The following is a 27910-nucleotide window of genomic DNA, read 5'->3' on the forward strand; positions in this document are numbered from 1 at the left end:
TTTGTAGTTTTTTGATTGCCAATTAAATTGGTGTGTTCAGATTTCCTATTTCTGCTTGATTCAGTTTTGGAAGAGTATATGTTTCTAGGTGTTGACCCATTTCTTTTAGGTTGTCCCATTTGTTGGCATATACTGTTATGCCCAGAATTCGTGATCCCCAAAGACCACTAGGGAGCCGAGTCTGATGCAAAAGCAAAGAGCCTCTATTCGAGCTAGCTCGAGCTCAATCCCCTACCTGCACCGACGCAGCGGTGAGATACCAGGGAAAGAGAGCGAGTTTCAAAAGGACAAAGGTTTTATTGGGGCCTGGGGGCAGTTGGTGAGGTAATGGCTATGGCCTCAGCCGATTGGCTGGGGAAGGGTCCTGGGGAAGGGTCCGAGTCCTGTTAGGCAGGTGAGGGGGGGTTTACTCAAGGGGAGGAGGTGTGGTCAAGGTGAAGGACACGGAACAGGATGGAGTCGGCCGGCGTAGGCCCGCCCTTTCAATACTTTTTCATGGTATTGATGGAAGTTTGGGGGTGATGGGTTTGTGGCGTCCAGAGCTGACAACCAAGAAAGAATTCATGAAAACCTCTTTGGTGCAAAAAGGTGATTTTATTAAAGCACAGGGACCGGGCCCATGGGTGGTAGCAAGAGCTGAGCTGTAAGCTTAGGTGGTGATGAGGAGGGGTGGGGGAGGAATAAAGTCAAGAGGGAGTTACCAAAGAGACTTTCACATGCTAAAGACTTACTGGAGGCCTAGCTATTGTCAAGTGAAGGTTATTTTTCCCTCTAGCAAAGCAAAGCATTAACTATGCTCTAGCATAGCATAGCATAGCATCTAGTTATGCTCTAGCAAAGCATTAACTTTGAGACTGTAGGGAGTTCCTGGAGTTTATCCATGGGATTGCTTTTTTCTGGTAAACTGGTGGAGACTCTTACCAGTTTGACCATTTGTTTTTTGTCCTTTCTTATTTTGGGGTAGCAGCAAGTGCCCAAGGAATATCATACATGTCCCACCTGGGGCGGGGGGTGCTGTTAGCCTGCACTTGGCCCTGAGCTTGCCCCATGCTCCCTCATCAGTTTTCTCTTTGTATTTCTGTAGTGTCAGTTGTAACTTTTCCTCTCTCATTTCTGATTTTGAGTCCTTTCTGTTTTTTTCTTGATGAGTCTGGCCAAGGGTTTATCAATTTTGTTGATCTTTTCAAAGAAAAGTTCTTCGATTCAGTGATTTTTTTTTCTATTGTTTTTATTCTGTATGTCATTTATTTTTGCTCTGATCTGTATTATTTCCTTCCTCCTACTCACCTTGGGCTTTGTTCTTTTTCTTTTTCCTTTAGGTGTAAGGTTAGATTATTTACTTGAGCTTAGATTCTGCTGCTGCTTCACTGATGAGGTTTTAGAGTTGATGGGGCGAGGGTTCATGGGATCCAGAGCTGGTAGCCAAGAAAGAATTCTTGAAGGCATCTTTGATACAAAAAGGTGATTTTATTAAAGCACAGGGATAGGACCTGTAGGCAGAAAGAGCTGTCCTGGGACCCTGAGGAGAGACTGATTATATACTATGGAGTTAGAGGAGATAACCTCAAGGGGAAGGTTCCAAAGGGATTTTAATATACTAAAGAAGGCTCACAGGGTACTGGAGGCCTAGCTGTTGTCAAGCTAAGGTTGTTTTTCCCTCTAGCAAAGTGTTAACATTATAGTAGGGAGTTCCTGGAGAAACATTTTACTCTGCCTGCCTCAAGTATTTGTCAATGGGCGCAGGTTATAAGGAAATTAAATTTTACCTGCCATATCCTTCTTGCCTTTGTTCCCCCTATCACTGTGGAGGGGAGGGTGATGTTGGAGCTCCAGGAAACCAAGTCTACAGGTTTCTGGAGATTAGGCTATTGATAAGATTGCCTTTTTCTTATAATTTACCAAGATATTTGTAAATTGATGGAGACTCTATCAGCTTAACCATTTGTTTTCTGTCCTTTCCTTTGTCTTTGGGCAGCCAGGAGTGCCTGAGGAATGTCACCTGTATCCCACCTGTGGTGGGGGTGGGGGTGGGGTCTTGTTAGCCTATACTTTGCCCTCAGCTTGCCCCACACTCCCTCATCATTCACCTTGTGTGTTTTTTCACCATTTCTTCCAGGAAGTCTTCCCTGGATCCCTCTGGTCTGGGTAAGAGTACTTTGTAAAATGCTCCTTTAGCATTGATCCTTCTGTCAGGAGCACTTGGCATGCTGCATTGTATGTAGCTGCTAATTTTCTGTTGCCTCCTTGGGAGTCTAGATGGCAAGGAACATGTTTATTTTGTCCACATCCCTAGCACCCAACACAGTTCTGGCACCAAGATGCTCAATAAGTACTTGTTAGATGAATGAATGATGAGTGAATGAACAAATGAGTAATATTAAAGTTGAACTAGGGGGACGCCTGGGTGGCTCAGTCGGTTGAGCATCCTACTTTGGCTCAGGTCATGATCTCACAGCTTGTGGGTTCAAGCGCCACATCAGGCTCTGTGCTGACAGCTCAGAGCCTGGAGCCTGCTTCAGATTCTGTGTCTCCCTCTTTCTCTGCCCCTCCCCAGCTTGCAGTCTGGCTCGCTCTCTCTCTCTCTCTCTCTCTCAAAAAAAAAAAAAAAAAAAAATTAAAAAAAAAATAGCTGAACTAGGTTACTGAGGAGACTTTCCAAAGTCTACTCCAGAAACATTGGGAAAACCAAATGGAAATCAAATTACAATACACCTTAGAAGTATAAATGTTCTTGGTAGGGTCATTTTATCACCTATATTCCAAGAACAGTCTGATAGAAATTTAGCAGGTTAGGAATGATTAGCATTAAACCAGGATTTTAAACAGTAGAAATAAATAACACTAACAGATAGCCTATTGTATTACAACAAAACTAGTCTTACATTTTGAGCTAATTTAATGAAGTTATTTGAGTGACAGATCTTTCTTTTGTGTTTATGAATAGCAGTAGAGCAATTACAGAGCATCTCCTCAATATTTTAAATTGCAGACTGTTACTAAATTTTGCAGTATCTTCTCAATTTAAGTAGAGTTTTATTTGTTAACAACTCCACAACTTCTTGGTATTTTGGGTGCCTCGCAAATCAGTTGTCTCTTTTAGAGCTAATGGCAAAGTAGAACAAGGGGCTGAGTAAGAGAATGGGGAGTTGAATGTCATGGTAGATGCCAACCAGAATAGACCAGACGCCGTTGTATGCATCTACAGGAGACATGCACAAATAAGAGTAATAATGCATTTATTTGGCTGTTAGAGACTTAAATTAACCAAAATAGCATTTGTCTTCTCAACTCCATGCGCAAGTTTTGCTGGTTGAGTGAATACTTTGAAGATGCCAGTAGAGCTTTGGTCGTATAGTGGTGAACATAGCTGCCTTCCAAGATGCCAGTAGAGCATTCATTTTAATCTGTCACAAGTCATACTTTATATATACTAGACTGAAGAAGGTATTCTCCATTTACAGTGCCTTTGAAGAACAGCATTGGTTGCTAAGGAACCACAATAGTGTATTTTTGTGCAAACAGTTGGTCTGCTGGGAATTCACATTACTGTTTCAAACTTACTCTTTTCCCAGAGTAGAGGCAATATCTCTTTTGTTTCCCATTGTAATGGCAACATGCTGACTTTGGTTCACTTCATCTATTGTGGTCAAGAGGTATCTCAGGTGAATCTTCATAGGGACAGAAGAGAAGCTAGGATGGCATATCTACTCTTCATTGAATACTGACTAGATTCTGAAAAGAAAAAAATTTAAAAAGACACCCACCTTTACAATTGTTTTAGAAATTGCCACCATCTATTTGGGTAGTGCCTTTGTCAGATGGCTCCTGTATATCTCTCCTGAGCTACAAGGGTCATGATTTCTATTTCACCAACAAACTCAGTGGCTTACTTTGGAGGAATGAGAATTTAACTCTTAGGGCCTGGAGGGCCTGGAAACTTGCAGGAATTTCCACAGTCTTCATTACCTGGAAAAAAACACTTTTAGACTGTTTTCTGAAATGCCCTTCTCTAAGCCTTTTAAAAGAGAACCGGTTCAAAGTATTCCACTATAAAGAACATTGGAACACAACAAGTATTTCCGTTAGCTCTTAAAATTCCTGTAGTATAGCAGTTAAGGATGACTTAATTAAAAAAACAACTGACAATATCATTAGGCTGGTGAGCAAAATAGAACTATTTTCAGACTGGAGTCCTACCTCTAGGCTGTAGAGAGCTTTGATTTAATATTTGGGCTTGTTTCATTTTGTTCTCAGGACGGCATTTAACAGTGATGACAGTTGGTTGTGTTCTGTCTACTTAAAAATATGAATTTTCAGAATAAATAAAAACTGACCAAAGTAAGTCAACTTTGATTTGTGTGGCATCAGGTAGACTGCTTCTTTATTGTGTCAAACATGCTTCTAAACAAGGTGTTCCTACTAAACATAAAATTACAGTCAGGAGACCAGATCCTATCTTGGCTGCATCATATGCAGTTGATCTCAAGCAAATCTCTTGAATTTCTTTGGAGCAGGTGGATTCCAAAGTCTCTTCCAACCCTGAATTTCATTATATGTTAGTATCTGAGCTAAAGTGGCTCAAGTGGAAGGTTTTGGCAATATTCAAGGAAAGTAATAACTAAAATTTAGTGAGTGTTGGGGTGCCTGGGTTAAGCCTTCAACTTTGGCTCAGGTTATGATCTCACTGTTGATGAGTTCAAATCCCACATTGGGCTCTGTGCTGAGAGTCCAGCACAGTGCCTAGAGCCTGCTTCAGATTCTGTCTCCCTCTCTCTCTGCCCCTCCCCTCCTTGTACTCTGTCTCTCTCTCAGAAATAAATAAACATGAAAAAAAAATTAAATTTAGTGAGTCTACCATGTATTAAGCATGTTCTAGGTGTTTTTTGCATTACTTATTTTAAAATTCCTACAACAACCCTATGAAGGTAGGTACCGTTAATCTTTCACTTTTACCAATGAGAAAATGGAGGACAGCTAAATAGCATGTCCTGGGCAAGTTCAGTCTCTGGTTATATTAAGGCAAATTAGACAAGCTATTGGATAACTGTTTTTACCATCATCACCTTTGCTTTTTATTAAGACTTGAGTGCCAATCAAGCACTGTGTTTTTGAATCTTCCAGTCTTGCCCTGTATGCAGGAGCACTGAATTCATTCCAGAGCTTTCAGAAGGAATTATGCCTATGGGGATCAGCAGAAATGACATTATGATGACAAAATGACTTTTAGTAATTTACAAAGAGGAACTTTGAGTGTCAAAGGCAAATAGGAGTCTGTATAACTCTGTGGAGGCTGTTATAAGAAAGATGTATTGTCAATAGTGTGTGGTGTGATTTGCTGTGAAGAAAAAGGAAAGCACATGCATGTCAGTGTCACACCTATGAAGTATTGTACCTGTAAAGGCAGGTGGCATCTATAAGGCATCTTCAAATGGAACAGTGTTAACTTCTCCCTCAAAATAAAGTAGTTGGATAGTTTATCTAGTTGGCATTTTTTCTCCCCAGCCCCTCAAAGCACATCCTGGGTGTTCAGAAAATAGTGATTCTGTAGGTGTTTTTCACGTCAACCAAGACACTTAAAAATGTATAGTCTTCTGTGATTCTCAAGTGGCTAAAATGCTATGGAGGATGCAGAGAACTATATGAGTATATGTCCTCAATAAAATATGTAATTAGAGATATAGGACAAGTAAAATATACATGAAGATTTGAGCAATGGTGAGATGTATTTAATAAATAGACAGTTGGAATGGGTACAAGGATTATACCTCAATAGCTTTCTAACTAAAGGATTAGGATTTGGAGTTCCAAAAACTGACTTAACTATTTATGTGATTTAAGCATGTCATTTCATCTCTCTGAGCGTTATTTCATTTGTAAAATAGGGTGCTTATAGAACCCAAACTATTAGGGTAGAATAGAAATCAAATGAGATAATGAATGTGAAAGAACTTTGCCAAGGTTTTAGATGATATTGTCATTTGAGATAGCAATTAATAATCTTCACAAGAAATGTCTAGCTTGGTGCCTTCTAACCATAGTTAGAATTGTACTGCCTTGCCCCCTTCAGTTAGGTATGGTCTGGTAATTTTCTCTGGCCAAAGAAATATGAACCCAAGTGGAAATGTGTCCTTTCTACTTTAATAGCATATGCGATTCATTACTGTCCCTTTTGTTGGTATGCCAGTGTGATTGTGGGAGCATTCTTGAGCCTTAATCAACTTGTGGTCCCTTGAGTGGCCACAATGAACAAAGCCCCTAGGCAGCCAATGTTGAACATAGAGCATGAGCAAGAAATAAATTTCTGTCATGGTAAAGTAAGAAGATTTGGGGTTGTTTTTATAGCATCATCCCCTAGCATACTCTCACTAAAATGTGTATCATTCATCTTTAATATTACTTGAGTATTTGTATATTTAGGTTATACTTACGTTACAGTGGTACTATCTACTACATATGGGAGTTGTTTATATCTTTGCTAACTCCACTTTTCCAAAAAAGATGTTGGTCTCAAACTCAAACCAGTCTTTTTTTTTTTTTTTTTGTCTTGTGAGGTATTTAAGGTATCTACAGACTAAGAATAGAACTGGACTGTTCTGTCTACTTCTATTTTGCAATATTAGATTAATTGAAAGGAAAAGTTTCAATTTGGACAAAATTTCTCTTTGTTTTAAATATGAAATTTATTGTCACATTGGTTTCCATACAATACCCAGTGCTCATCCCAACAGGTGCCCTCCTCAGTACCCATCACCCCCACCCCCCATCAACCCTCATTTTGTTCTCAGCTTTTAAGAGTCTCTTTTGTTTTGGCTCCCTCCCTCTCTAACCTTTTTTTTTTCCTTCCCCTCCCCCATGGTCTTCTGGTAAGTTTCTCAGTATCCACATAAGAGTGAAAACATATGGTATCTGTCTTTCTCTGTATGACTTATTTCACTTAGTATAACACTCCCCAGTTCCATCCATGTTGCTACAAAAGGCCATATTTCATTCTTTCTCATTGCCACAGAGTATTCCATTGTGTATATAAACCACAATTTCTTTATCCATTCATCCGTTGATGGACATTTAGGCTCTTTCCATAATTTGGCTATTGTTAAGAGTGCTGCTATAAACATTGGGGTACAAGTGCCCCTATGCATCAGCACTCCTGTATCCTTTGGGTAAATTCCTAGCAGTGCTATTGCTGGGTCATAGGGTAGATCTATTTTTAATTTTTTGAGGAACCTCCACACTGTTTTCCAGAGCGGCTGCACCAGTTTGCATTCCCACCAACAGTGCAAGAGGGTTCCCGTTTCTCCACATCCTCACCAGCATCTATAGTCTCCTGATTTGTTCATTTTAGCCACTCTGACTGGTGTGAGGTGGTATCTCAGTGTGCTTTTGATTTGTATTTCCCTGATGAGGAGTGACATTGAGCATCTTTTCATGTGCCTGTTGGCCATCTGGATGTCTTCTTTAGAGAAGTGTCTATTCATGTTTTCTGCCCATTTCTTCACTGGATTATTTGTTTTTCAGGTGTAGAGTTTGGTGAGCCCTTTATAGATTTTGGATACTAGCCCTTTGTCCGATATGTCATTTGCAAATATCTTTTCCCATTCCGTTGGTTGCCTTTTAGTTTTGTTGATTGTGTCCTTTGCCGTGCAGAAGCTTTTTATCTTCATGAGGTCCCAATGGTTCATTTTTGCTTTTAATTCCCTTGCCCTTGGGGATGTGTCAAGGAAGAAATTTCTGCAGCTGAGGTCAGAGAGGTTTTTTTCCTGCTTTGTCCTCTAGGGTTTTGATGGTTTCCTGTCTCACATTCAGGTCCTTTATCCATTTTGAGTTTGTTTTTGGGAATGGTGTAAGAAAGTGGTCTAGTTTCATCCTTCTGCATGTTGCTGTCCAGTTCTCCCGGTACCATTTGTTAAAGAGACTGTCTTTTTTCCATTGGATATTATTTCCTGCTTTGTCAAAGATTAGTTGGCCATACTTTTGTGGGTCTAGTTCTGGGGTTTCTATTCTATTCCATTGGTCTATGTGTCTCTTTTTGTGCCAATACCATGCTCTCTTGATGATGACAGCTTTGTAGTAGAGGCTCAAGTCTGGGATTGTGATGCCTCCTGCTTTGGTCTTCTTCTTCAAAATTACTTTGGGTATTCGGGGTCTTTTATGGTTCCATACAAATTTTAGGATTGCTTGTTCTAGCTTCAAGAAGAATGCTGGTACAATTTTGATTGGGATTGCATTGAATGTGTAGATAGCTTTGGGTAGTATTGACATTTTAACAATATTTATTCTTCTAACCCATGAGCATGGAATGTTTTTCCATTTCGGTATATCTTCTTCAATTTCCTTCATAAGCTTTCTGTAGTTTTCAGCATACAGATCTTTACATCTTTGGTTAGGTTTATTCCTAGGTATTTTATGCTTCTTGGTGCAGTTGTGAATGGGATCAGTTTATTTGTCTTTCTGTTGCTTCATTATTAGTGTATAAGAATGCAGCTGATTTCTGTACATTGATTTTTTATTTGTATCCTGCGACTTTGCTGAATTCATGTATCAGTTCTAGCACTTTTGGTGGAGAGTGTCGGATTTTACATGTATAATATGTCATCTGCAAAAAGTGAAAGCTTGACTTCATCTTTGCCAGTTTTGATGCCTTTAATTTCCTTTTGTTGTCTGATTGCTGATGCTAGCACTTCCAACACTGTGTTAAACAACAGCGGTGAGAGTGGACATCCCTGTCATGTTCCTGATCTCAGAGGTAAAACTTTCTGTTTTTCCCCATTGAGGATGATATTAGCTGTGGGCTTTTCATAAATAGCTTTTATGATGTTTAAGTATGTTCCTTCTATCCTGACTTTCCCAAGGGTTTTTATTAAGAAACGATGCTGAATTTCATCAAATGCGTTTTCTGCATCGATTGACAGGATCATATGGTTCTTATCTTTTCTTTTATTGATGTGATGTATCACATTGACTGATTTGCGAATGTTGAACCAGCCCTGCATCCCAGGAATGAATCCCACTTGATCATGGTGAATAATTCTTTTTATATGCTATTGAATTCGATTTCCTAGTATCTTATTGAGAATTTTTGCATCCCTATTCATCAGGGATATTGGCCTGTAGTTCTCTTTTTTTACTGGGTCTCTGTCTGGTTTAGGAATCAACGTAATGCTGGCTTCGTAGAATGAGTCTGGAAGTTTTCCTTCCCTTTCTATTTTTTGGAACAACTTGAGAAGGATAGGTATTATCTCTGCTTTAAATGTCTGGTAGAATTCCCCTGGGAAGCCATCTGGTCCTGGACTCTTGTTGGGAGATTTTTGATAACTAATTCAATTTCTTTGCTGGTTATGGGTCTGTTCAAGTTTTCTATTTCTTCCTGTTTGAGTTTTGGGAGTGTGTGGGTGCTTAGGAATTTGTCCATTTCTTCCAGGTTTTCCAGTTTGTTGGCATATAATTTTTCATAGTATTCCCTGATAATTGCTTGTATTTCTGAAGAATTGGTTGTAATAATTCCATTTTCATTCATGATTTTATCTGTTTGGGTCATCTCCCTTTTCCTTTTGAGAAGCCTGGCTAAAGGTTTATCAATTTTGTTTATTTTTTTAAAAAACCAACTCTTGGTTTCATTGATATGTTCTACAGTTTTTTTTAGATTCCATATTGTTTATTTCTGCTCTGATCTTTATTATTTCTCTTCTTCTGCTGGGTTTGGGGTGTCTTTGCTGTTCTGCTTCTATTTCCTTTAGGTGTGCTGTTAGATTTTGTATTTGGGATTTTTCTTGTTTCTTGAGATAGGCCTGGATTGCAATGTATTTTCCTCTCAGGACTGCCTGCCTTTGGATTGTTGTATTTTCATTTTCATTTGTTTCCATATATTTCTTAATTTCTTCTCTAATTGCCTGGTTGACCCATTCATTCTTTAGTAGGGTGTTCTTTAACCTCCATGCTTTTGGAGGTTTTCCAGACTTTTTCCTGTGGTTGATTTCAAGCTTCATAGCATTGTGGTCTGAAAGTATGCATGGTATGATCTCAGTTCCTTTATACTTGTTAAGGGCTGTCTTGTGACCCAATATGTGATCTATCTTAGAGAATGTTCCATGTGCACTCGAGAAGAAAGTATATTCTGTTGCTTTGGGATACAGAGTTCTAAATATATGTGTCAAGTCCATCCAATCCAATGTATCATTCAGGGCCCTTGTTTGTTTATGAATCCTGTGTCCAGATGACCTATCCATTGTTGTAAGTGGGGTACTAAAGTCCCCTGCAATTACCACATTCTTATCAATAAGGTTGCTTATGTTTGTGAGTAATTGTTTTATATATTTGGGGGCTCCCGTATTTGGCGCATAGACATTTATAATTGTTAGCTCTTCCTGATGGATAGACCCTGTGATTATTATATAATGCCCTTCTTCATCTCTTGTTACAGCCTTTAATTTAAAGTCTAGTTTGTCTGATATAAGTATGGCTACTCCAGCTTTCTTTTGATTTCCAGTAGCATGATAGATAGTTCTCCATCCCCTCACTCTCAATCTGAAGGTGTCCTCAGGTCTAAAATGAGTCTCTTGTAGACAGCAAATAGATGGGTCTTGTTTTTTTACCCATTTTGATGCCCTATGTCTTTTGGTTGGAGCATTTAGTCCATTTACATTCAGTGTTATTATACAGAGATATGGGTTTAGAGTCATTGTGACATCTATAGGTTTCATGCTTGTAGTGCTGTCTCTGGTACTTTGTGGTCCTTGTAACATTTCACTCACAGAATCCCCCTTAGGATCTCTTGTAGGGCTGGTTTAATGGTGTTTCAGTTTTTATTTGTTTGGGAAACCTTTATCTCTCCTTCTATTCTGAATGACAGACTTGCTGGATAAAGGATTCTCGGCTGTGTGTTTTTTCTGTTCATCACATTGAAGATTTCCTGCCATTCCTTTCTGGCCTGCCAAGTTTCAGTAGATAGGTCTTTCACTAGTCTTATTGGTCTCCCTTTGTATGTTAGAGCATGTTTATCCCTAGCTGCTTTGCGAATTTTCTCTTTATCTTTGTATTTTGCCAGTTTGACTATGATATGTCGTGCAGAAGATGGATTCAAATTACGTCTGAAGGGAGTTCTCTGTGCCTCTTGGATTTCAATGTCTTTTTCCTTTCCCAGATCAGGGAAGTTCTCAGCTATGATTTCTTCAAGTACACCTTCAGCCCCTTTCTCTGTCTCTTCCTCTTCTGGAATTCCTGTTATACGGATATTGTTGTGTTTGATTGCATCACTTAGTTCTCTGATTCTCCCCTCATACTCCTGGATTTGTTTTATCTCTCTTTTTCTCAGCTTCCTCTTTTTCCATAATTTTATCTTCTAATTCACTATTCTCTCCTCTGCCTCTTCAGTCCGAGCTGTGGTCACCTCCATTTTATTTTGCACCTCATTTATAGCATTTTTTACCTCCTCATAACTATTTCTTAGTCCCTTGATCTCTGTAGCAATAGATTCTCTGCTGTCCTCTATACTTTTTTCAAGCCCAGCAATTAATTTTACAACTCTTATTCTAAATTCTTCTTCTGTTATATTTCTTAAATCGTTTTTGATCAATTTGTTAGCTGTCGCTACTTCCTGGAGTTTCTTTTGAGGAGAATTCTTCCGTTTCATCCTTTTGGATAGTCCCTGGGGTGGCACGGAACTTCTGGGCACTTCCCCTGTGCTGTCTGGTGTAATTTGCATTGGTGAGCAGGGCCACAGTCAGACCTGATGTCTGTCCCCAGCCCACCGCCGGGGCCACAGTCAGACTGGTGTGTACCTTATCTACCCCCCTTCCAAGGGGCAGGACTCACTGTGGAGTGGTGTGGCCCCTGTCTGGGCTACTTGCATACTGCCGGGCTTGTGGTACTGCTTTGATGGAATCTGGCGTATTAGCTGGGGTGGATCTGCAAGGTGCACAGGGGTGGAAGGGGCAGGCTCAGCTCACTTTGCATCGGTGGTCCCCTGCAGGAGGGCCCCTGCAGCACCAGGAGGAGGGCTGACCTGTCGGAGGGATGGATCCACAGAAGCACAGCGTTGGGTGTTTGTGTGGTGCAAGCAATTTCGGTGAACTGGTTCCCTTTGGGGTTTTGGCTGGGGGATGGGAGAGGGAGATGGCACTGGCCAGCGCCTTTGTTCCCCACCGAGCTGAACTCTGTCTTCCAGGGCTCAACACCTCTCCCTCCCAGTGTCCTCTTGCCCTCCCACTCTCTGAGCAGAGCTGTTGACTTAAAACATTCCAGATGTTAAGTCCCTCTGGCTTTCAGAACTCATGCAGTCCAGCCCCTCCACTTTTGCAAACCAGACTCGGGGATCCCGCATTGCTGGGCGGGCTGCCCCTCCACCTCCCAGGCCCCTCTCACCAGTCTGTGTAGCACACACTGCCTCACTGCCCTTCCTACCCTCTTCTTTGGGCCTGTCTACGCTTGGCTCTGGAGAGTCCGTTCTGCTAGTCTTCTGGTGGTTTTCTGGGTTATTTAGGCAGATGTGAGTGGAATCTAAGTGATCAGCAGGATGAGGTGAGCCCAGCATCCTCCTATGCCACCATCTTCTCCAGTATCCACCCAAAATTTCTATTTGACTATAACAGTATTTGGAAGAGTGGTTGAAAAATTATAGAAGATGAATTACCTTTTTTGTATATATTTATTTCTTTAAAAATAAAGACCTTTCAACAAAGGTCTTATTTTAGGCAAAGTAAACTCATACTCAGTTTCAAGTTCTTACTTGACATACTTTACTCACTTAGAGAAGATTAAACCCATTTTAGACCATGTGATCATGAGCCTGGGCTTAAGAGCCATGCAAGGAGTGGCATTTTGAATAGGAATACTCTTCAAAACGAGAACAACAAAACCTTCTGGATGATGCCTCAGACAGAACTATTTTAGATTGTACTTTTTTCTGCATTAAAGAATATAGTAAGTGTCCATTATTGTAGTCACTAACTTTGAGGATTTGAGCCATTCAATTAGAATGATGCCAGTGTACCCCCATTGAATATACCTTTCTCTGAGTGTGTGTAAGCCAGGTGAATGAGGTCCTTTCTTTGTTCTTGGATGAACAATTAGCCTATCCCTGGGCACTGTGAGTCTGTCAGAAGGCTGGTTGGTGCCAGCACTGGAGGCAGTAACATGGACCTTTTGAGCATGTAGTCTCTTTAGATTGAAGAACTAAACCCATCCTTTTTTTAAAAAAAATGTTTATTTACTTTTGAGAGAGAGAAAGACAGAGCATGAACAGGGGAGGCATGGAGAGAGACAGAGACACAGAATCCTAAGCAGGCTCCAGGGTCCTAGCTCTCAGCACAGAGCCTGACACAGGGCTCGAACTCATGAGCCGTGATATCATGACCTGAACTGAACTTGGACGCTCAATCGACTGAGCCACCCAGGTGCCCCTAAACTCATCTTTTGGGAGCAAATCCTATGTACCATATGCCAGGTACTGGACTAGGCATTTGCAAATAGGTTTTGTCCTTTAATCCTCTTAATCCTGTGAGTCTTGTCAACTCCCTGTAAAGATTAAAACGAACACACACACACACACACAGTCAGTTCTTCCCTCTACATTTCTCTCTGTTGTACCTCATATATTTTAGAGATTGTTTAGATGTGAAGTAGGTTGGCCTAAGGAAACAAACTTTTAGTTCTTTTTTTTTTTTTTAACATCGCAAAAGTGACCTATTTTCATAGGTAATTGAAAAATGCTATAAAGCCAGTAGGTCCATAATTGTCCATAATTCAACCATGCAAAGCAAATTGTGGATACTTTGGCATGTCACCCTTTCCTAAATCCAAGTGTGTGCAGTGTGTATGGAAGGAAATGAGAGAGCACTATCTCTCTTCCTGTAGTACTTGAAAAACTGAGTATCTCAAGAATAAGGGGCAGGAGAATTAATTCAGTAAATAGGCAGCTTTGCGAGATGATGTCACAGGGCTAATGTCTGTGGTTACTATCTCCTGTTGACCTTTTCCACAGCTGGCTGATGTCAACCAGCTACTAATCAAAGCTTGTGAATAGTTGGCTAACACAGGAGAATAGAGCTCAGCCTGTGAATATGTTTACCAGACTGTAAATATCATAAATACCATCAGCCTTTCCCATATATAGAGAGTTAACGGTTGTGCTGTATCTGTTAGAGCATATGAGGAATCACCTGGAAAAGGATGGCAAAAATGCAGAGATACCATTTACATTCTACCTAGATCACATTCATTTTCTCCCCAGATACTCACTTGTGACATCCTGCTATTTCTGATAGATTGTCTTCTGTGATTTTCTATTTAATCCAGTAGTAAGGTGTTCCATATGTCACTTATCTTACCAGTTGACAGTGATGAGTAGGAACTCATCACTATGACATACTTTGTGATTTTCCACCTGTACATTCGTTTTTATTCTAGTTTTCTTAATTAAGTTAGGTAAATTCCCACAGCTCATTTTCCTGGGATTTAGATATTTAAAAGCGTTTATACACCTGTGCAATTCTCTCAGTTCTCCTTGGCTGCATTTATCCATGCTCTATTTTCCTCCATCTGTTCAAGGGGATCCACCCCTTCAACTACCTAATCATTGAAAGTTCTTGTACCTTACTTGACGTATTTCTGGTGTAATTCTTTCCAAGAGTAGAACCAAAAGTTTGCATTCAATTTTGAAAAACCCATGATGATGATAATAGTGATAGTGATCATTAACACTCACATGGCTCTAACTTGGGGCCAGGCACTGTTCCACATGTTCTTGTTAACTTAATTTCACAACAGCCCTATGAATGGGTACTGTTGTTATCTCCATGAGGAAGCACAGTCACAGAGAAGTTAAATGACTTACCCAAACAGAGGCAGAGCTGGTATTCAGACTCAAGCATTGTGGCTCTAGGGCCTCTTTCTTTTAATTGATACTCTGAATGTTTTCATTCTGCTTCCACTTTCTGCTTTTTTCTGACTTACTCTTCAATCTGTGTATTTGTTTTGTTCCATTTTATTTGGGAAGATCAACAAAGACACAGAAGTAGTAGTTTTGTTTCTGATATCACTACAAGTGTGAATGCATGTTGAGAAAAATGGGAGAGCCAGGATATCAAACAGAAAATTCCTGATTCACAATCACCTTCTCTGTTAATAGCTTTCAAGAACTATAGTGATCTGTGGTAGGCTTTGCACTGTTCTCCTACTATAGTACATGCTTATAAGGACAGCTGGCTGCTTTATGGCCAGCCTGAGGCAGAAGGCATCTGGGGCTAATGGGCTTGCTTTAGGGCCCACTTCACCTTAGGTGGGTCACAGCTTCAGGTTAAAGTCTTCAACATAATGAGGGTCTAACATGCAGAGAAATCATAGTGTTTGCTAGTGGAGTTAGGAGTTCCCAGAACTCCATGATGCAGGAGGAAAGGGTCCTGGAAAGTAGATCTGGTGGGAGAAGAGCTGACACCATTCAGTGGAATCATATGAGGAAATAACAACTGCTTTGTTTTTCTTTGTTAGTAGATTGGGACGTGAGATTGTAGGAACGTGTGTGATTCCAATTCATAAACCATCTCACACCAAGAGTTGGATTTGGATCTAAAACAATACTCCATTTTTATTCTAGGTTGTTTCTGCAATTTTAGCAAACAAGAAAGCATTTTCCTTAGTGGTTTACCCTAGTGTCTTTTCATGCATTATCTAAATTCCTCACACTGGTTACATAAACCAAGACACAAAGGTCTAAAGGACTCCAGAGCTTTACTCAAGTTCTCATTGTAAGAATACAACTCTGATCTTTGGCTTGCCAGCCCATGTTCTTTTCCACTTTATTTCTATCTTCTGTTTATTGAAGAAAGGAATAAATATTAGTTGGAGTATTTGAAGGTTGACAGATATCATTTGTGAGAATTTTTTAAATTTAGAGTTTACATGAACTGTAACTGTGAGCAAAAGCAGATTTCAGGGTAGGCCTCAGAATTTACCCAACTTAATACCTTCATTTCTCCACATCCATTTAAACAGGTATAATATCTGGAATCCTAGATTGAAGGAAAGCTTTTTCTAGCATGATTGACTTACTGTTGACTTAAGGAAAGGGGACAGGGGATGAAAGGAAAGAGGGTAAGGGAGAGGGTGGGAGAGAGATATAGGGATGGAGGGATGGTACAGAAAAGGAGGAATGAAGAGAAAGAAAAGACACAAACTAATAGTTACTCCCAACTTTATGACTTGGAGAACATGGTAACTTTCCTTAACACCAATTAACATACGAGGCTTGGACTTCCTTAGTAATTAACTTCTGTTCACTTTTAGTTGGTGTCACTCATTTAACATTTAAACAGCAGCATCAGCAGGAAGCTGAGGTTTTTGTGAAAACTAAAGCAGTGAAAGGGTGAAGGTATCTAAAAGGTGTACCGTGGCTTTAACTGTAGATTTAGGTCTTTGTCATAGGAAGAGAAGTTTCAGGAAGGTAGTTAGGAAAAGGGCTTCCCCTGGATGCTTCATTCTGCCATCAAGACCAAACAAGACCTAGTTTCCATTCTGAGTTCCTTCAAGTCCCTGAGCCCTAGGACTACATTCCAGAGTGTTTGAACATTGTTGTTCCAGGCACAGGTTAAAAATATTTTAGCCTTTGACCCTGGAGCCAAGTCCCTTTAATTAGAGTATGGCTGGGCTGGTAGCTTTGGGCTGTCACCTTTGAATGCTTTCCATTATAGAAAAACTGATGGGGCTTCTCCCAGGGTGGATCTACTCAGTTGATGATGCCTTGCTGTCACTGGTAACCTGGCTGTGCCTTCAAACCTCCATTGACTTTGAGGACTTGTTGGCCTGCTGTTTGCAAGTCATTCGGCCCAGCCATCTTGGCCACTTCTTAAGTATCTGGGTCAGTCATGCCAAGTTCTACTCTGTGGAGGTCTGCTTGAGGATTTAATGAACTATGTGCATGCAAAGGATTGGTATCTGACATTAAGGCTACATGCTATCACTTGAGCCCTTGTAATGAATGGCCTCCTACCTGACCTTGCTGCTTTCAACCTGCCCCCCTGAAAGCTATTTTCTATATAAAAGCCAATATGATCTTTTAAAATTCTTACCACAATCTTACCACTTCCTTGCTTAAAATCCTCCAGTGACTTCTGAATTTTGGCACACTCCATAAAACCCAAACTCCTCACCCAAGCCTGCATAGCCCTGCATAATCTGGCCTGTGTCTCCACCTTGAATGTCATTTTATACAGTCTTGCCCTTTCCATTCAAACTGCATGGATTTTTTTTACACACTCCCCAGTACCTGCTGACATTGGCACTTGTATACAAGCTATTTCTGCTTCCTAGAATACTTGTCCACTGATCCTCACATGATAGCTTCTTCACACTATCAGATTCCAGCTGAAGATCCTCAAAGAAACATTCTTTAATTGCTCTCATGTAGCTACCTATCACTCTTCAGGTCTTGTTTATTCATTATCTGTTTACTTCCATTAGAAAATAAACTTCATGAAGTCCAAGATCTTTTATGTCCTATTTTTTTCATTGTTTCCTCAGTGCATACAGTGGTACCTAGAACATAGTAGGTGTTCAGCTAATATATATTGAATAAATGAATGACACTTGGTAAGTGCTAAGTAAATGTTAGCTATTATTAATTGTATTAGAGAAAAACAAAAAGATGAAACCTTAATATAACTGGGGCCCATTTGGTCCTGATTTTATGCAGTGACATGTTCAGAGAAATAGCTGTTCAGAAAAATAGGACTGAAAGCAACTAAAATCTTTATTTCCTCAAGCAAATGTTAAAGGTGAGAGAGTGTACTTTTCACCTTTTACAAGACTTGACAAAATCCTGTCTTGCCATCTATAATCCCTCACAATACCCAACACTCATGGCATCCACTCCACCAATGCTATCTTCCTGTCTCCCTGCTAACTCCCAACAAAAGAACTATTCTCAAACATGTGTAACCTTGCTGAGAGCCTCCAGGTGCTGGACCCATTTTCTGAATCAGCATAACAAAAAGCCAGGAGTCAAAAAGGCAGGCTTGGAACCCTGGGGTGTAGGTGGTGGAGGTGAGACTGGGCATATTCATACATTAACAATTATGTAACTGTTACACATACAACAAAAAAGAGTAAACTGGAAGATTTTAATGAATTCTAAATCTAAACTGAATGGTACTTAAGAAAGACTATGAAATAGCTCTACTTGGGGAGCATTGAATCCCACAAACTTTTTATTAGGAACTAAATACACAAAAGGTAAGTCTTATGAGTAGATACTTTTCCACAGAAGACATCCAGATGGCTAACAGACACATGAAAAGATGCTCAACATTACTCATCATCAGGGAAATAGAAATCAAAATCACAATGAGATACCACTTCACATCTGTCAGTCTGAATGGTTAAAATTAACAACACAAGAAACAACAGGTGTTGGTGAGGATGTGGAGAAAGGGGAACACTCTTGCACTCTTGGTGGGAATGCAAACTGGAGCAGCCACTCTGGACAATAGTATTGAGTTAAAAATAGAACTACCCTACAATCCAGCAATTGCACCACAAGGCATTTACCAAAAGGATACAAAAATACAGATTCACAGGGGTTCATGCACCCCAATGTTTATAGCAGCATTATCAACAGAAGCCAAGCTATGGAGAGAACGCAGATGTCCAGTGACTGATGAATGGATAAAGATGTGGTATATCTATCCCATGGAATATTACTCAACCATCAAAAAGAATGAAATCTTAACATTTGCAACAATGTGGTTGGAACTAGAATGTATTATGCTAAGCAAAATAAGCCTGTCAGAGAAAGACAAATGCCATATCATTTCACTCATATGTGGAATTTAAGAAAAAAACAGGTGAACTTACGGAGGGGAGAGAAGAGAGAGGGAAATAAACCATGAGAGACTCTTAGAGAACAAACTGAGGGTAGATGGAGAGACATAGGTGGGGGACAGGCTAGATGGGTGATGGATACTAAGGAGGACACTTGTTATGATGAGCACTGGGTGTTGCAAGTGATGAATCACTGAATTCTCCTGAAACCAATATTGCACTGTATATTAACTAACTAAAATTTAAATAAAAATTTGAAAAACTAAATAAAAAGGTAAGTCTCTTCATTTTTAGTATCCTGCTACAAAGCTTTGGACCAAGGATCGAGGAGATGTCTATTATCAAAAAGTTCTTCCTCACTTAGATCCTTATGGACTCTGATTAGATGATGTTGTTAACTTTATTATTTGGTTTTTAACTATTGTGGATTAGAAACTGAACCTACAAGAGAAGGGGAACTGTTACAGGCAGAGAAAAGAACTTGATACCAGACAGCTTGATAAGCAGACCAAGATGAAGAATGATCTTACCATACAGCATGACAATGACTCTGATTCCTAAAGTTGGTTTCAGGTCATACTTTGTTCCTAACTTTTTTCTCTGGTAGTGGGTTCTGGCTTCTAGAACCATTAGTGCTTTCTGTTAGGCTCCTTTAGGTCCAACGCATGTTTGTAAGACAGACCTTAGTATCACTGGATGTAGTTTGAAGGAAGCAGGTCTGCCGAAGAAGCTTTTCTGAGCCCTTGGCTTCTTTAGCACAGTGCTCCAACCAGCTGACCTCAACTGACTCATCAGGTTATAAGAGAAGTTGGGAATAGAAATTATTTCCCTGGGGGATCCTGGCTGTATAATAGCTATCATTTGTATGCAGTTAAATGATTTGCAGAGTAGCACAGCTCAGAGCTCTCAGCTGCATTCTGTTTATTTCTGGAAGCATATGAAACAGTTGGCTGGGAATGTGGTTTCCAAAAGGTATTGTAGGCATTATAGTAACATCTGGGGCTGAGTGTTTCCCCCACCTCACCTAGATTTTGGTCAGAAGTCCATCCTGCATCCAAGAAACTTGGATTTAATGGTTATTGCCTGCTTTCCAATGCTTGCCTGTTAGTTCTGTTTCTACCTGCCACAGTCTTGAGCCTCTCAGCTGCCATCCCCCAGAGAGTGCCAAGGCACATAAATATTCATGAGGGAAAGAGATTCAGAAGGCTGAGGTCAGGGGAACCCTATTTCTGAGATGGGCTACTGGCTTATTGCCTTGCTTTCCTTTTCCTCCCTTCCCTCCTCTTAGAGTAAATTGTTATGTAAAGTGGCGATTATCTGTCTTCTCCATCCAGTAGGGAAGAGGCAATGTGGTAGGTAACAGCCAGGAGAGGTGTGGGAACCACATATGATTCCCTGGGATGGCACAGTGTTTACACCACTTACACCAGTGATGGCTTACACCAATGATGGCTTACACCAATGATGGCTTACACCAATGGCTAAATTGCTCCTAAATTCATTACATATTCCAGGAAACAAAGAGGTTAAGGAGAGCAGAAAATTATACGTAGTAACATCTGTCATGGTTGACATTGGAGGGATGGGGGAAGGAGATGCTGTTTGCCCTAGTCAGGCCACCCGCAACTCTGCCCTGGGGACCGTCATACAGGAGCTCACAGTGCTGCTTGCTCTGATCCCCCAAACCTTTCTGTACCAGAAACCAAATTAAAAGGAATAACAACTGCAGCCTAGTAGACTGTGAGAGAGGAAGCATATTTCAGCCCTTTGCCTCCCTGAAGGGTGGAAGGGTAAGGTTAAGTGGCCTGGATCTAAGAAATCTGGAGAATTTTGACACCAGGTAGACCTTCCTCAACTCTCACCTTTTGCTTCCCTCTGAGTCCCATTAACACTGGCTGCCAGGTTTCTAAAGCTCAGGCTGCTGGCAAAGGCCCCAGTCTGTCCCACACCAGAGACTTGTTCTTTGACAGCTATGTGTTTCAGCCTCAAGTTCCTGATTTTCAGTTTTCTCACTATTCTAAGCAAGGATTTTGCCTGTTACTAGTTATCCTTACCTGGGTTTCATCTTGTGACTTCCAATCAGAGATGCTTAATTTATCTCTTTATAATTCTCCTTTCCCTTTTTCTGTGCTAGAATTGATCTCTCAAATCACATTAGTTTATAGAACGGCCAGCAAAACCATCTTTATGTGCCTACCTCTGCATGAACTATATTTAGTGCCTTTTTATATGTGGCAAGAATAATTTTAATCATCTCAGCAGACAAGGCCAAGTGTCAAGTCACAGCATGGGTGGCAGGGGCAAGGATTTCTCCCTGACTTGATGTAACACCATGAAGAGTTTCTTGGCTCCTTTAAAGGCTAGTTCAGGTAATGGAATACACCAGTGATTTAATACAATCCTTAACCCAGCCAGTTTATGAGCCATGTGTGGAAATCCTGATACCATGAACAACTGGCAAGTCCCTGAGCTGAACAGTCAAGACCCAGTAGCCTGTGAGAATGAAAGAGCTTTGTGTTGGAGCTTAAGAGGCCAGCAAGAGGCAGTGTGATATAATATAAGGAACACCAAATTTCTAGTGAGAGTCCTGGGTTTGGGAGCATCCTTACTCTGTCAACTTACTGGCCATGTTTGTGGTCAAGACCTTTAACCTCATAGTTCAGGTGTTAATGACTCCTGTTCATCAGGCACCGTGTTGGCATTGCTGATAAACTTGTGAATATGACAGGGTTTTGCGGCTAAGTGTGACAACCCTGGATATATTACAGGGTTCTTGTGAGAGCCATTTCTTTTGCTAACCTTAAGTGTTCACAATACAAGTATTATTTCTATGGAAAATACCGTTAATAACAAATATACCGATCTCCACAGTGGGTTTAGGCCTTGTTAAGCCCATCATAAGTTGAAAATACCGTAAGTTGAAAATGCATTTAATACACCTAACCTGCCAACAATCATAGCTTATCCCAGCCTACCTTAAACGTGGTCAGAACACTTACATAGCCTATGGTTGGGCAGAATCATCTAGCATAAAGCCTATTTCAAAATAAAGTGTTGACTATCTCATGTAATTTATTAAATACTTTACTGAAAGTGAAAAGTGTTTATAAGTGTATTGATTGTTTTCCTTAGTGATTGCCTGGCTGCCTGGAATCTCCAGGTCTCTGTCCAGCATCACAAGAGTACAGTACCTCATACTGTTAGCATGGGAAAAGATCAAAATTCAAAGTGTGATTTCTACTATAATCCATTACCACTTATCACTTTCATACCATTATAAAATAGAAAACTCTTAAGTTGAATGATCCTAAGTCAGGGACTATCTGTATTTTTTTTTTTTTTTTTTTTTTTTTTTCAACGTTTATTTATTTTTGGGACAGAGAGAGACAGAGCATGAACGGGGGAGGGGCAGAGAGAGAGAGGGAGACACAGAATCGGAAACAGGCTCCAGGCTCCGAGCCATCAGCCCAGAGCCCGACGCGGGGCTCGAACTCACGGACCGCGAGATCGTGACCTGGCTGAAGTCGGACGCTTAACCGACTGCGCCACCCAGGCGCCCCTACTATCTGTATTTTAAAGTCTATACGGGAGACAGTTAATGTATCCAACCAGGGTACCATATTGAAAAAAAGTACAAAACAATGTAGATGGGGAATGCACAGTATCTTCTGGGAAAAGATTTTTTGTGCTTTTATATTCATATAATGGCAAAAATTAACATTACAGCCATTGATATGAGGGATATAAGGTGCTTATTAAAATTAAATTTCATGAAACTCTACTTGTTTCTTTTAAAAGTCACTTTTCTGTATTTTTACTGAATACCTGAGAAGACTGCAGTCTTATTATAAAGAACATCTGTTTATATAACATATTTTCATATCACTCCTAAAAGGGTCAAAAGCAGCAGAGCATGGGGTGCCTGGCTGGCTCAGTTGGTTGAGCGTCCAACTCTTGATTTCAGCTCAGGTCATGATCCCAGAATTGTGGGATTGAACCCTGCATTGGGCTCTGCACTGAGCATGGAGCCTGCTTAAGATTCATTCATTCATTCATTCATTCATTCTCTTTCTCTCTCTCTCTCTGCCTCTCCCTCCCTCCCCTCCCCCCACTTTCACACACTCGCTCTTAAAAAAAAAAAAAAAAAAAGACTGTGCAGCAGAGTGCCTTGAAGGGATGGATTGAGGACAATCTTTAGATCACCCTTTCATGGAGATGCAGGGCTTTGTGAGAGCTTCTTTGCTCATTTGGAGCCCAAGAGACAGTCCTTGGGATCCTCCTGAGAGAGTAAATACCAAAGGTAGATTAGGCTTGGGCAGACTTGGATGCAGTATACATTGAATGACTCAAAGTAACTGAGAAGAGCATTTTAAAATCATTAACTACAGGGCGCCTAGGTGGCTCAGTTAAGTGTCTGACTCTTGATTTCAGCTCAGGTCTTGATCACAATTTGTGAGATCGAGCCCCACATTGAGCTGTGTGTTGACACTGTGGACCCTGCTTGGGATTTTCTCTCACACACACACACCACCCACCCCACTGCCTTCTCTCAAAATAAATAAACATTAAAATTAAATCATTAATTGTAAAGAGTTTACAAATCAATAAAAAGACACTGTCCCATTGAAAGCTCTTCATGATGTATTGGTAAGTGAGAAAAAGACCACTGACTTTCTTGTATTGTATAATCTTACTTTTTGGAAAAAGAAGTGTTTGCAGGTTTATATAGAACATTAATTGTGGTTATTATTGGATGGTATGGTTCTGGGTTTATCTTTAGACTTCTCTGTATTTTTCAAGTTTTCTGCAGTAAGCATGTACTTCTTTTATCCTCAGAAAAATAGTGATTATAATATAAACATAATCCTTAAATATTATCTATGCAGGAAAGGGACTGTGTGCTGTTGACTAGTTTATCCACAGGGTCTAGAATATACGTTAGAATCACCTGAGAGCTTGTAGAACTACAGTTTTGTGAGCCTCATCCCTGGAGATGCTGTGTCAGTTGGACTGGCAGGAGACAAGGTTGCCCAGGGAAGTGGAAGCAGATTCTAGACTAAGTCACACTACAGAGTATCAGAACCATCATTTCCTATATAAACTCTAGGTTCACTGTAACATGGGGCAAAATCTGCATTCCAATTGAAAGTTATAATTTAGTTTCCCTCCAAGAGTTCCCTCTTGACTTTGGTAGTTTCTTTACCTGGGAAGAATGTATCTAGTTCAGTTTTCCCTGAAGATGACTTTCAGACTCGTGGGATTTGGAACAGGCAATTATCTATCAAATACCAGATGGCTGTGTAGATTAGCCCCAGTGAGTAAAAACACAGTGATTTGAACAAAAGAAATGATTAGCTGGTTGAATAACAACAGGTCATCTCAGCACAGGTGTACTAGAAACAAGGTCAGGGTCAGATACTAACACTTCTATTTTCTTGAGTTCATTAACAGTGTATTCATTATTTCAATACTACTCTGATGTTAACAGTACGGAGACATGGAGAAAGGGCTAACTTATATACCACAGCATTCATATTTTTTATTAAAATATTTTCCTTAAAATTTCATGAAAAGGTTAGCTTTTATAAAGGTTCATATAACCCTTTATAAGATATAGGTAAAATCTATAAAGAACTTATCAAAAACACACCTAAAAAGCAAATAACTTAATTAAGAAATGGATGATGCATCACATTATCATCAGGGAACTACAAATCAAAATCACAATGAGATACCTCGCACCTGTCAGAATGGCTTAAAATGAACAACATAAGAAACAACAGGTGTTTGCAAGGATGTAGAGAAAGGGGAGCCCTTTTGAAGTGTTGGTGGGAAGGCAAACTGGTGCAGCCACTTTGGTGAACACTATGGAAGTTTCTGAGAAAACTGAAAATAGAACTATCCTGTGATCCAGCAATTGCACTACTAGGTATTTATCAAAAGGATATGAAAATACAGATTCAAAGGGGTTCATGCACCCCAATGTTTATATAGCAGAATTGTCAATAATAGCCAAACTATGGAGAGAACCCAAATGTTAATTGATGAATGGATAAAGAAGATGTGGTATATATATCCCATGGAATATTACTCAACCATCAAAAAGAATGAAATCTTGCCATTTGCAACAATGTGGATGGAGTTAGAGTGTATTATGCTAAGCAAAATAAGCCAGTCAGAGAGACAAATGCCATATCATTTCATTCATTTGTGGAATCTAAACAGATGAACATATGTGGGCGGTGGGGTGGGGTAGAGAGAGGGAAACAAACTATGAGAGACTCTTTTTTTTTTTTCAACGTTTATTTATTTCTGGGACAGAGAGAGAGCATGAACAGGGGAGGGGCAGAGAGAGAGGGAGACACAGAATCGGAACCAGGCTCCAGGCTCTGAGCCATCAGCCCAGAGCCTGATGCGGGGCTCGAACTCACGGACCGTGAGATCGTGACCTGGCTGAAGTCAGACGCTTAACCGACTGCGCCACCCAGGCGCCCCGAGAGACTCTTAAAGACAGAGAACAAGGGCTCCTGGGTGGCTCAGTTGGTTAAGTGTCTAACTTTGGCTCCGATTGTGATCTTGCAGTCCATGAGTTCAAGCCCTGTGTCAGGCTTTGTGTTGACAGCTCAGAACCTGGAACCTGCTTTGAATTCTGTGTCTCCTTCTCTTCCCTTCATCCATTCACGCTCTGTTTCTCTCTCAAAAATAAACATTAATTTTTGTTTTATGAAAGAACAAACTGAGGGCAGATGGAGGGAAGTAGGTGGGGGATGGGCAAATGGGTGATGGGTATTAAGGAGGTCATTTGTAAGTGATGAATCACTGAATTCTATTCCTGAAACCAGTGTTGCACTATATGTTAACTAATATTTAAGCAGTAAAAATAAAAAAGACAAAAAATTTCATGAAAAAAGAGAAAACTTAATGTTATTTCTCCATCTACTTGTAAAGAATAGTAGTGTGTGCACTTCCTGGGATATTTTCTTCTTTAAGAATTCCAAACAGCACATGGATGTCTCAGTTGGTTAAGCGTCTGACTTCAGCTCAGGTCATGGTCTCCTGGTTCATGAGTTTGAGCCCCACGTTGGGCTGTTTGCCAACAGCTTGTAGCCTTGAGCCTGCTTCAGATTCTGTCTCCTTCTCTCTCTGCCCCTCCCTGACCCCTGCTCTGTCTTTCTCAAAACTAAATAAACATTTAAAAAAAAATTTTAAACAATTCCAAACTAAAAAGCGAAAACAAAAAACAACAAATTCCAAACTAAGCGTTTTAGTTCCATTTATGACTGCAATAGAAAAACTGTATTTACACTGTCCACCTATGCATGCACAGAACTACGTTGTATAAAAGATAGTAAAAGCTACCCAAGTGCTTAAGACTGCCATTCCATTTCTGCTTAGTTAAAAAAACAAATTGAAAGTTTCTAAGATGCTGCCTGTTGAAAACCCTACTATAGACTTCAGGATCTCCAAGCTCTTGATTAACTAAGGTATAAATGGGGAGAGGAAAGATCACATATAATTTAAAATATAGTTAAACCAAAACTACTCAAGATGTAGTACCAAAATTTTAATTGTAAACTTATTTAGTTCAAAATGTATCCAATGTTCAGACATACATTAACATTGTAAAATATCATCAAAAAACATAAATAGGTATTGTTGGTGTGTATGCAGCTAAATATCATATTACTTCCTCCACGAAGAAGTGGTCAAAATATGAAAATCAGATTTTAAAAGATCAAAGTCTGTTAAAATATACTGCTGGATTTTTTGTGGAGAGAGTTGTGCCCCAAAACATGATTGACATGTCTGTTCATTAATATGTATTTCTAGTAGTAGACACATTCTAAAATACAGATATTTGTGCATAATTGTGGTGATTTTGGTTTTGGACAAATGCATTATCTATGTATACTTTATGGGCATGTTTAATCTTCATACTGATGTGTCCACTTGTAGACAACAGTTAAACCTCATACCGCCCTAGCCCATGTTCCTAACATTTAGATAAGTGTTGAAGATTAGGCAACTAAAAGCAGTGGGTATTATTAGCAAGAGGCAGCTCTGTGAGGTGAGTTGGTCTTTTTCGTTATTTTACTTATTTGTTAACATGAAGTCATTGGTTCACACTTTCTCCTGACATTTAGGTAATTCACCACCGGATAAATAGTAATGGTGGTAACTTGACTTTTCATTAATCTGTGTCTCCACTATTGTCATTTGTCCACACTTACTAGATACATGAAAGAAGTTAGCAAAGCTATAGAAAAACAGATGAATGTGATATGCTTTCAGAGAGTAACGGTTTTACTTGAGGATGTTGAGGACAAAGTAAACAAGTTGTATTGATGATAATTTAAAAATTATTTTTATATTAAAATGATGTGTACATATTACAGACTATAAAGTAAAATGTACGTGATTTTAAAGGTGAAACAGGAGACTTCAAGGAAATTTCCTGATCAGAGAGGCCACTTTACACTATACCCAAGACTTCAGAATATGGGATTGGGAGGGGGTGAAGTGGTATATATTAGTTCAATCTAGTTATGTGTTCTTTTGTGAAAAGATTGAGAAGCACTGCAAGGGGGCATGAAGAAAAATAGCATAAAATTTAGTTCGATAGATGCCCATTTAGTTACAATTAGGATGGGACTCCAGTGAATTAAACTTTTTCTGAAAAAGCCTAACTCTTAAATGAGCCAAGCGTAAATCACTAATTATCCTGTTTATGGGGACTCAAGATTAAGAGAAGAGTTTAAAGAAATAGAAATAGCTAGATTATAACAATTTCCTGATAGAGAAACATTACTTTCCTCACTTATTTACTTTATGTCTCATTTACCCTTTTGGTGTCAAAAGTTCCCTTGACTTATGCATACTTGCAGTCTTGCTGCTAAAGATTCTCTACAGCTCAGACTTTGATGATGATGATGGTGATGGTGATGATAGTCAACACCCATATAGTGTTTATCGTATGTGAAGCACTGCTATAAATGCTTTGCATTTAGCCCTCACAACAACCCAATGAGATAGAGTTATCCGTATTTTTCCATTTTACAGATGAGGAAACTGAGACACAGAGACTTGAGTAATTTTCCCAAGG

General features: G+C 39.8%; 1 protein-coding gene across 8 annotated transcripts in view; it reads left to right on the forward strand.

The window, feature by feature from the left end:
• TMEM108 (transmembrane protein 108) overlaps positions 1–27910 on the forward strand; it is a 377589-nt gene that overhangs the window by 123675 nt on the left and 226004 nt on the right. The gene's annotated exons all lie outside the window — the stretch shown is intronic.

The sequence above is a fragment of the Puma concolor genome, chromosome C2 (genome assembly GCF_028749965.1).
Source record: "Puma concolor isolate L17-30 chromosome C2, mPumCon1.1.hap2, whole genome shotgun sequence".
In the NCBI taxonomy this organism is placed as follows: domain Eukaryota; kingdom Metazoa; phylum Chordata; class Mammalia; order Carnivora; family Felidae; genus Puma; species Puma concolor.